Here is a 12404-nt window from a genome sequence, read left to right on the forward strand (position 1 = left end):
ATGTCAGTGGAAGACAGTTGTAGCAGGAACACCAACCACATATTAAAATGATACAGTGCAGACTGCACAGTGAAAATATGCATTATGTGACTGTCACACAAGGTGAGATAATAATGGGGAAGATGTCTTTGTGAGATAAGCATCCTTACATGAACAATGCAAAGGACATCTATCAGAAATATTATATACATTTGTTGTAGGGTGCATATTGTGAAGCTGTGCAAACTGATTTGCTTGAATATGAGCGTAATCTCAGCAGATATCTCCAGCAAGTGGGACACAGGTAAAGGCTCATAGACAACATTAAAAGAAGCAAGCATAATCTTGGACAATATCAGAATAATACCACCAGTAATCCTATCTCTCTCACATAACATATGTAATTTAGAGTGATTACAGATGATTCTGTACAAACACAGTTGTCCAACTATTATTACATGTCCGCACTCTCTGAGGGTAATCATGCACACTGTCCTGGCACTATAATATCTGCTGGAGGTGTTAGGAGTGACACTACTATACCTGTATGCAACATTATGATCAATACAGGCTAGGTGACTAGTGCGCATGGCATATAAATATGTATGGGACAATCCACACTGTCATGAATATTTCCCATGCCATTAATGTTGTCAAACAGCTATGTATATACTGCGTGCATCACCAGAACAGGCATCACACATGCATCTGGGGTAACAACTTGATGAGGCTTCCACACCCTCAGACACTAATGTTTATGCAACAAAAAGAATACCTAGGTATGACCAATACGATGTGTGACAGCTCACTGTGACAAAGGTGGTACACTTCAGTTACACATCACTGGAAGATGTGTAAGTAGGTACATGAAGAAGAGTGCATTATACTCAGATACTGGTGTGATGAAGGTTGTGAACTTTGGAGGTACTATGGCCTTCAATGTGGATGTCCTTCACATACTCAGTAGTTGTTACATGCATGGGAATAGTCACCACTGTGACCACATGTTGGTAGATGTTCCACTTACCATGTACCCCAGGACACAGGTCACATACTTACTCGTCTGATTATAGAGTGTGATGTCTACGTTATACTTCTGTTGTCTATTTATTTTCCTGATATAACAAATCCCCCCATGTTTTCATATCATCACAGGTGTTGTCATGGCGGTGTCAGCAATCTCTGGTTTGTGTTGATACTGTATGTATTATACTAATATCACAGCTGGAGTCAATGATTGCCCACAATCTGTATTCCATCAGTCAGCTGTTTAGACACAGGATGTGTATGTCATCTGTGATTCCTGTCACTTAAATAATGGACAGGAAAGGGCCTAACAGAAAGACTTGATGTATGGACCTGATCACTGGACCTGAGATATAGATCACTCACACATTTCAAGATATTTAGATGCCACATATGTGATACAGTGGTCTACCCACTTGGTAACATAGATGTATATGGGCACATTTGACAGTAATGAGTGAATACCTCATTGTGGATTTGTGTCAAATGCCTTGGGCTTGTCAGGTTCAAAAGGATGGTTTTGTTGTCATCATGCATGCCCTCGATGACCTTTTGAAGACATCTAACAGATGCAACATACATGATGTAGCATTAACAATTCACACAGGTCTGTTGCACACAGCCAGGATATCACTAGTGTCCATTTACAAAAGGTCCGTGATGACACGTTGGTCTACTTCACAGATGAGGAGACACAGGATTGTCTATACATGCATGCATCGGGTACTGTCCCTTCCATCTCAGACAGATGCATGTTGATGTACACCCTACTACAGGAACACAGTCTGTGTGGAGGGTGTGTTGAAGTGTGTATTCAACTGTGTCAGGAAGATATATGCGATGAGTCACATGATAGGTGAGCAGTGATGTTGTCACAGCCCATTGATTCTGTGTGATAGGCCATAACTGTTTAGAATCTATTTCTCGACAGTTCAGGTTAAAGTATATGGCCTTTAGCTTACCACGATTGCTGATTCCTGCATATTGAGTGCAATCATTGAGTTTACCTATGATGATAAACTACAGGAGAGGCTAACACAGACAAGTGATTAGTGACAAAGCCACATGGTCTACCAATAAATGCAAAAAAAAGTCTTTATTTTATCCTTCTGCAAAGTATAATTCCCTGCTAATTACAGCATTGACAACAGTCCCACTATGCTGAAACCCAGTGATGCAAGCACAGGAAACACACATACATAGCAATCTGAACTTTGACCAATAAGTGCCCACATTCATATTGAAAGCCTATGTTGTGCACTTCATAATTCATGCCATTGTATTCCAATCTCAAGATTATTCTACAGTACTGTACTTGAACCTCATCAGAACACTATACTGCATAGCTCATCAGATGAGGAATTGAAAATACAACTGCGAGTTGTCAAAACTTTTTCAGATGATATAATAATGTCATTTGGTCTTGATAAATGTACAAAAGCAACCTTTAAAGCAGGAAAACTGCAACACTAGGAAAATATCAGTTTGGGGTAAGATTGTGATATAAAAGATCAAGATGGACTGTATAAATATTTGGGAACTGATGAAGGATCAACAACAAAACATGAACAAATGCAAAGAAAACTTAGTAAAGAATACTTCAGAAGACTTAAATTAATCCTGAAAACAACACTGACATCTAGGAACAAAATCCAAGCTCTAAATCAATTTGCTTATCATGTCCTAACGTACAGTTTTCGAGTGATTGACTGACCCCAAAACATGTTGGATAGATTAGATATGAAAACAAGACGGATGCTTCCTGCTCACCAAATGATTTATAAAAATCAGTGCATACCAAGATTATATATTCCCCATTCTGAAGGAGGGATGGGCCTTCTTGAAATTGATTATATGTATAGATCTGCAATCATGGGACTTCACACATATCTGCTGACCTCACAAGACCCAAACATAGTGAAAGTTTTGAAACATGAGTAGAATAAATCTAAGATGACTTTTCTGCTAAATCTAGCAGAAGCTTATCGGTATCAAGCAGGAATTGAAATCAAACCAGAAGTTGATAAAAATTAAGCAGCAACTGAATATGCCAAAAAAGCAGAAGAAAGAATATAAGGTGAAGGATCAGATGAGAAGGCAAGAAATGTGGAAAAAGCATGTAGTTGCAAGTATAGAAAACCTCTGGAAGAACTGAATGTTGATCAGGAGCAAACACAGGAATGGTTAAGAAGAGGTGAATTCAAACCAAGTGATTAAAGGTTAATACTGGCGGCCCAAGATAGTGGGCTGTGTACACGTTGGTTTATAAAGTCCATTGAACATGTGGGAGAAACAGACAAATGTAAGTTTTGTAAAACCAAATTGGAAATAGTTGCATGCCTCGTTGTTGGTTGAGACATACTAATGGCAGAAAAATGTATACTGAAAGGCATAATAATGTGGTGAGACTGTTGCACTGGAGATTGTGCAAACATTATGGTATTGAAGTGGCTAAAAAAACACTGTAAACAAGAGGCACAAAACATCACAGAAAATGAAGAAGTCTACATCATATGGGATCATCCATTATCAACAGTTCAAAAGATAGATGCAAGAAAACCGGATATAGTGGTCCTAGAAGACAAGAGTAGCATTGATCATTGAGATTGCCACACCCAGTGACTACAGTATCTTTGTACAGAGAGACACAGAGTCATAAAATATCAGGATCTGCAGGCAGAAATGAGAGCAATGTGGAAGAGAGATACCCAGACAGTTCCCAATAGTAGTAGGAGCAATAGGTTTTATAAAAAAGAATTTACAATCATATTTAGACATGCTACCAATACATGTAACTCCATACGAACTGCAGAAGGATTCATTACTGGGCACACTGTGGGTGTTGCGAGCACTATGGCTGATATCACAGATTGAAACAATGCTAATTTCATGAACTTTAATCGTACTTTGACTTAGGAATGGGGTCCATTCCCATAATGGTATTAGAAACCCAAAAGACGTGGAGAAATTAAAAAATAGAGAGTAAATTATGTGAATTAATTGGGACCTAGGGTAGTTCGGATACTCAAACTGTTCAGATAATCAAACATATATTGAACCGGATAAAAAAACTTCTAAATCTTGTTTTTTTTTTTTTTTTGCATGCAGGGAATACACTTTTCAACCACTGAGCAATTCAAGAGGACAATAAAGAATATTTTTCACACACGAGCAGGCTACAAGTTTAAAAAATGCACACGAGTGAATACATATAACATTTACATATTCAGACTTTAACATTTTTACTATCTGAAAACTTTGGAAGGCTGCTTTCAGATAAGTGACTTTCCGATGATCAACTCTCTACTGTATAGATTATAATGCTGTCTTTTGCATATACTACCAGACACATGCAGCAGCTGTAGACACCATAGGGGTTATTCAACAAGAAAAGTAGAGTTCTGTAAAATCTTACCATAATGGTAGATGTCCGTGCCTTCATTGCTGCAGTATTCTTAACTATATGGGATTCGTTGCCGTGGAAACCCGATATCCAGCCAGTCTTCCAAAGACTTCTGAATTTAAAAGGTATGCTGAACATCATGATATGCTCCCTGTATAACGTAGGGCATAATGTTGACATCCAGGCCTACCAAAAACAAAACTGATTGTCCCAGGAGGAAAACCAGTCCAAGGAACCCAAGAGATAAGGGGTACATCCAGGAAGCAAAGATCTAGGGGGATGGAGGGAGGGAGCGAATACTGCTACAGTATAAAAGAAGGGTTAGTGCGCAAGGAAAATCTGTCCTCATAAAAAAATCAAAAAAGGAGGACAGGCCACAAGAGCCTGCAACTCAGACCCCCATCTGGCAGAAGTAAGTGCTACCAAAAGAATAGTCTTCCAGGAACAATGTTGCAAGGAAGCTGTGTAATAGGCTCAAAAGGAGCCTGAGTCAACAACTCCAAAACAAAATTAAGATCACAGGGAGGAGGAGGAACAGGCTTCCTGAGAGGTCTAATATTAAGGACGTCTTTAAGAAATTGTTTCACCTCAAATCTATCAGCTAAAGGAGGAGAAAAAGGCAGACAAGCAGACATAGCTGATGGTTGGGCCTTAATAGAAGAATAGGCCAAACCAACTTTAAGCAACTCACACAAATAAGAGGAAACCAAAGGAGCATCCGCAGTAAGTGGGTCCAGGTTATGGGAGAGACACCAAAAAGAAAATCTCTTCCATTTGGATAAATAAGATTTCCTAGTTGTAGGTTTCCTGGCCACTTGCAGGACTTGCAGTGCGTCCACAGAAAAAAAGGTGTCTATAAGGAATCAAAATCATATAACCCACAGTGTCAGTTGAAGCATGAATAGGTAGGCATGGAAAAGAGACGCATTGTCTTGTGTATTAGATCCACCCTGTGAGGTAACTTGTGATGATTGCCCCTGGCCAGATGCAGCAGAAGAGGGAACTAGTGCTGTTGCAGCCAAAAGGGAGTCAACAAGATTTTGGGATCATTACTGTTGAATTTTGAACATGACTTTTGGAAAGACAGGAAGGAGAGGGTATGCACAAAGAAACATCCACCTCCAAGAGAATGACAAGACATCCACCTTCCATAACAGAGGACCTGGGACTCTGGTACAAAACAGAGGAAGTTGTTGGTTCAGAGGGAAGGCAAAAAGATGCACTTGAGGAATACCCCACTGGTAGATAATATCCAGAAACATCCCTATGAAGCATCAATTTGTGGTACTGAGTTATGGACCTGCTCAGATTATCTGCCACAATGTTCTGACTGGAAGGATTATAAACTGCCTGAAAAGTCACTTGACAGCTGACAGCAAGATCCCATACCAGAAGTGCCAACCAGCAAAGAAGATAAGATCACATTCCTCGCTGCTTGTTGATATACCACATCACTGTGCTATTGTCTGTGAGAGGCCTTGGAGAAAAAAAAAGAGACTGAAGGGTCCAAAGAGCTTCTTCTGCTACCGAGGTGACCATACCTCTGTACCTTTAGGGAGCCAAAAGTAATCTCCAATCCTATATCTGAGGCATCAGTGAACAATTCCTGAAAGGGAAGACGGGGATGAAAAGGGATCCCTGGATTCAGAGACAACTCTGGAATCACCAATGAAGTTTCTCTCTGAGACAAGGAAGAAGAGGAGCAACAAACTGTGAAGGATGAGCATGTTGAAGCCATACTGACTTTAGAAACCACTGAAACTTTCTCATATAAAGCTTGGCCAGAGAAAACACTGAAATGGTGGATGCCATGAAACCCAGAACTCTCAGAAACTCCCTGGAAGTAATGGAATCCAGGGGAGGAAGAAGAATGTGGAAGAAATAAATGAGAGTTAACGCCTTTGGAGAGGGTAGTGATACAAGGACTAGTACCCTGTGAATCCTGCAATCCAGAAAAACATGATCTTGAGAAGGAGTAAGAGAAGATTATTTGAAACTTATAGTGAACTCCATGCCCTGAAGAAGGAATACAGTAAAATTAAGATTTTGTAAAAGGTTCTCTGTAGAGGATGCCTAAATCAACAGATCATCCAGGTAAGGAAATATTTGGATCCCTTGAAGTCTTCAAAAGGCAATCACAGGTGCAAGGAATTTGGTAAGCACCCTTGAGTTGTAGAAAGGCCAAAGGGCAAAGCAGAGAACTGAAAATGCCAGGAAGCAACAGAAAAATGGAAAAACTTCATGAAAAGAAGATAGATCAGAATATGGAGGTAAGCATCCTTGGATCCAGAGGCACCATATAGGCCTAAGGGAGCAAGTGAGAAAACATAATCTGAAGGGACAACATCTGAAAGGAAGGTACCTTTACAAAAGTGTTTAGAAGAGATAGGTCTATAACAGGTCTCCAAGTGCCCTGTTTTCTGGGCACTAGAAACAGACAGGAGTAGAACTCTTTCCCCTTTGGGAAACAGGCACCTCTTGAATAGTACCCTGATATAAGAGATCTTGAAGAACCTCTGGTAAAAACAGAAGATGTTCCCATGAAGGCTGAGGAAGGCCCATAACAGGAGGACAGGATTTCCACACCATGAAGTATGCTTGATGAATGATTGACAGAACCTAAGAATCCTGAGTGATCTGAAGCCAAACTGGAAGAGAAAGAGGAAGGTGAAGAGAAAAAGGAATGAGGCTGAGAAGGGATGGATAGTCACACAGCACCTGGTTTGTCCGAAAAGGAAGGCTTTGCAGTCCCCTAAAACTGAGTAGCCTTAGCAGGAGGAGCTGTTTTTCACTCTTCTTACCTTTAGTGGAAGGGCGGGAATGCATATAAACAAAGGCAGGCTTAGCAGGATAGTTTCTCTGAAATGTAGGCACAGGAGAAACAAACATTTGTTTAAGATCCCATAAGGCCTTATCCTTATATTGAAGATACTTAAACAAACCTGCATCAGCTTCCCCAAACAAAAGTTTAGAATCCAAAGCGGCATCCATCAACTTACCTTTAATATCATTAGGTAGAGGTTGAAGCATAAGCCAAGAATACCTCCTCATAACTGAATCAAAAAGAGCAGCCCTAGAAGAGAGAGCTGCCACATCTTAACAACATTTAATAGAATGATGAAGAACTTGAGAGGAAGTCCCTAGCATGGAAAGAGCATAAGTTTTGCCCTCATACTCTGGAAAATCAGAAATATGTTGACAGGCCAATGAAAGAAGAGGCAACACATACCTAGACTTATGGGTCTCATGATTAATAGTGCTAAAAGCTAGGGTAGCAGAAGTTTAAATCTTTTTGCTCAGCCTTTCTCTAGTTTTGCTGCCCTTGTCAGAAAGAAATAACATGGGAGAAGCAAGCAGTTGAGATGACTTATCATAGGCTATGGACACAACCGAGGGATCAGCAGGAGGACATTTATTTAAAAAAAGAAAAAACTTTGGGAACCTTATAAAACCTATCAGGCTTCTTGGGAGCAGGGGGGAGAGAATCAGGTGCCTGACAGGCATTGGAGAAAGCATCCAGTAAAGCAGCCAAGACAGGAGGAATAGCTGCAGGTTTAGGAGAGTCCAACTGCAATAACTCATAGTACCTGTTATGGATATCAGAAACCTGAGTACAATCTCACTTAAAAAAATCCATCATCCTAGAAAGTGTGTCCAAAAAGCAAATTTCCTCCAAAGGAATATCAGGACTAATAGATTTCTCCTCTTCTGACCCATAGTCCAAAGGATTAGGAATATGAGTAGAATAAGTTAGGGATTCATGAGCAGAATCTGACTCCTCAGAAGAATCCTGGTCTCTAGGCCTTTTAAGAGGAGTAGAGGACCAAGGAAGAGCAGAAATTAAAACTCCATGAAGAGGCTTCAAGGAGATTAAGGCAGAAAATAACCCCTGAATAAAAGGCTGCCACTCACTTTGTGGGTCCCTAGAAACAGAAGAAACGTTTCATTTTTTGTTTGTTTTCTAAGGGAACATTCTGAAAAGACTCAGATCCAGGATGACACTCAAGAAGCCTAGCAAGAACTTCTTCCCCAACTAAAAACTGAGGAAATCCCCTAGGTCCCTCAGAAAAAAAAATCAAATGTGGTTCCCTCTGAATGTCCAAGATGGACACCTGCAAAGCCTCTTTGGACATGCTGCCAGCTGGAACCTCACCAGCCTCCAACACAGTTGTGGCAAAGAAATCCAACAACACAGATAGATGAGCCTCCGGGTTTATAACAACCTTGGGAAAACACCTGGCACAGGCTAGACAGCAGAAGATTCTGGCCATATCTTTGATACCTTCTTCTTCCCTAAGATCTGACCCTCAAGGCGGGAGATTGCTTCCATAGTATCTTTAGTGAGTAGCTCAAGATGCTGACTCTCAAGATACAATGAAATGGAAGAAGTCTACTGTCAAGGGTTTTTGGAACAAATGCCTGACAAACAGAGCAAGATGTATGGTCATGAGAAGCACCTAAGCAAAAAAGACACTTATTGTAGCAGTGTCTATGGGGAATCTGATTCCCACACTGGCATTTACCCTTCTTTGATGACATTAACCACAAGGAACACAAATAACAAAAAAATAACAAAATCCCTAATGGGGCACTTAACTTGCAAAAACAACAAACAGGTGTAGGAAGTCACTGGAGGATGTAAATGCATTTATCTGGCAGAAAATGGATACAGGGAAACAGACTGACAGTATAAAATATACATTCTGACTGGCGGCAAAGAACTTCTATTTTTGGTAAACCTGAATTTCAGCTTTATACCCTACATTATGCAGGGAGCATATGGTGATGTTTGGTATACCTTTTAAATTCAGAAGTCTTTGGAAGACTCACCAGATGCCAGGCTTCTATGGCAGATAATTCCATATAGTTAAGAATACTGAAGCAGTAAATGTAAGGACATACACAGTGTCTACAAACCATGCCACGATGCACGTGGATAGACTGAAATTTATGTCACTGTAATCTGTATTGTATATGATGAAGTGACTTCGGCCTGGCCCCCAGGACAGTCTCTGACCCTGACCAGTGGGAAAAGTACATATCCACAAATCAGATATAGCTGATGGCATCAACAGTATCTGGCAAGGAGAATATGGCAATAACAGTATTCCACATGCTGGTGTAAAATACTCTGTAATGTCAAGCAAGAGAGCATGCGTGCCTGTGCGCACACACACATACACACACACACACACACACACACACACACACACACACACAAAACCCAGTTGACTGCAGTAAAAACAGAACCCCTACCTAAGTACTTAGACTACAGAACTCTGCATTTAAGGCAAGCACCACAGCTCAAGTCTGATTTGGAGTGTCTCAGAAAACCCTTTATAGCTGATGACATCAGCATTGTCTGAGGAAGAGAATATGGAAATAACTGTATCCCACATTCTGGTGTAAAACCCTTTCTGTAATGTCAAGCAGGTGCGTACACACACACACACACACACACACACACACAGACACACACACACACACACACACACACACACACACACACACACACACAAACTTGACTGTAGTGAGAACAGAACCCCTGGCTATCTAAGTACACAGACTACAGAACTCAGTACATTACTCAAGCATCATGGTGCAAGTCTAACTTTTACAAGACTGCAGGTAAACATATAGTATATGACATCAGCAGTGCATGTTGGAGAGAAGATGTTGGCATAACTACATAAAATGGATGTGTAGGCATGTGTAAGGAAAAAAAAGTAGGATCAATCCATGGCATTGGAGCAGTAACTGTAGGATGCACACTTCTTCTCTTCTGGATAGACCCCCCATCACACATACACACAGAGTTGACTGCAGTGAGAACAGAACCACTACCTAAGTACACAAGACTAGAGAACTCAGTTCTTTTCACCACCACAATGGCACAAGTCTGATGTTTACAAGGCTACAGAACAACTTATAGTGTGTGACATCAGCACTGGATATAGGAGAGAAGATGATGGGTGGCCCGCATAGGTTCATAACTTCATAGGTTCCGAAGAGGATATTAGACTTATGGCCCTAGGCCCTTTACAAGTCTAGCCATGTAAAAACCCAAGTACTCGTACAGAGCATAGCTAGATGTTCATTGTTAGCAGAGTGATTTTGTAATCAGCACTGACTGCCCTTGTCCATGAGGAACATAGGTGCCACCCCTGGGTGAACTTATAATCAGCCATCCAGTTGTCAAATTTGCACTCGAATAAGGTCATCGAGGAGCACTGCTTCACATGCACTGGGAGCCTAATACAGCGGAACATCAATCGCTGGGAGATATAGCTGTTTCTCCTGCATGTTCTGTTTATGTCACAGGCTAGGTTGAGATCCCTGTAACAAGTTCTTCTTGTCCCAGATGATTTGCAGATATCCTACATTTACATTAGGGAAGGTTCCCAGACTGCTCCATAGGCCAGGCATAGGTCACTCTCAGCATCCTATGTGATACTGAATACAGTGACAGGGCTTTCAGTCTTCCCATATATGTCATGTTATGAAGGCCTTGGATTCTCTTGTTCAGAAACCTCTGTGTCCTCTACAGTTGCTGCAGGTGTCTGGTGAAGTACATAAAGAAGGGACCATCATAATCAATTAGTGGTCTGATAATAGTTGAGTATAACAGAGCTATGACCTCCCTGGTCTTGGATACGATGCCCTTGATTATGAGGTGGGCAATGTAGAATGTGTGTCTTATCACTATGGACACATAGTGATTGCTAGCAACATGTGTTCTCAACTCTTGCACCACTGACTTTGAGATTAGAAGGGTGCTATGTATAACATAATTAGCCGGGATACTTTTTTGCCAAAGGGGACAATGATGTATTTTCTCGTGTTAAGTTTCAGTCCATGAGTTTGGTACCAATCATCTGTCTGTGTCAGGCCTTTCTGTGATGTGTTAATATTGCTGAAGGGCTTTAAATGATTGCGCCTAGTTGACAGTCATCTCCAAACCTGATAAGCAACAGGTCATCTACCCTAACCTGGACTTCAGAGCAATAGTTTCCAAACAGTAAAGGGCACAGTACAGATTCTTGTGGTACTCCACTGGTAACTGGTCTACTGGTGGAGGTGGACTCCCCAACTTTGACAATGTGCATTCTGTCATTGATCAAAGATCAATAAACAGTGCTGTGTAAAATGAAATCCAGATACACAAACCATGCCAAAAAATAAAATTTAATGCAAAGCTTTCGGGCTAACCACCCTTCATCAGTACATAAAATATTACATTTCCATCTTCACTTTTAAATAGGAAACAATTAAAATCACATGTCACAGCCAGCTTATCATCATTTAATAGCAACTGCTACATTTAAAACAACAGTACCTAAAAATATAAAAAAATTATATATAGAAGAAAATATAAAAGGCATTTAAATATTTAAGCAAATCTTTCTACAGTGCAATGAAAATATTATAAAAATTATATATTTTCTCTTTGTCTTTTTACCAACACACGTTTCAGACTAACAGCATTATTTTAACGTGGTTCAACATCTGCCTGAAGTCTAATAATCCATTCATATTCCTTCAACTCTAATGTGTTATTCATGTCGCCTCCTCTGCTTCCCATAATCACTGTATCTATTCCTCTAAACTTAAACCTATGGGTGCTATTATTCTCAGAAACATGCTTACTAAGAACATTAGTGGCCATGCTTCTTCTGATCTCTGATTTATGCTCCACTATTCATTCTCTCAATTTCCTAGTGGTCTTACCTACATAAAATGATGTACATGATATACATGTAGCTAGGCATACCACTTGGGTTGTGTTACAAGTTACAGGAGTTGTAAAGGTATATATTTTGTTTGTTATGGGATGTTTAAAAGTATCTGTTTCATCATAGATATCACTATAACAACTACAATTATAACATTTTTTTGTCCTTGTCTTTCATTGGACCTTTTCCTTAATCTCTCTAAAATCCTTGTAACACAATTTTTGTTTTAGTGTTTTAGAATTTCTATAAGAAAATTGTGGTCT

The sequence above is a fragment of the Protopterus annectens genome, chromosome 1.part0, assembly GCF_019279795.1.
Source record: "Protopterus annectens isolate FY-2018-M chromosome 1.part0, PAN1.0, whole genome shotgun sequence".
Classification (NCBI taxonomy): domain Eukaryota; kingdom Metazoa; phylum Chordata; order Ceratodontiformes; family Protopteridae; genus Protopterus; species Protopterus annectens.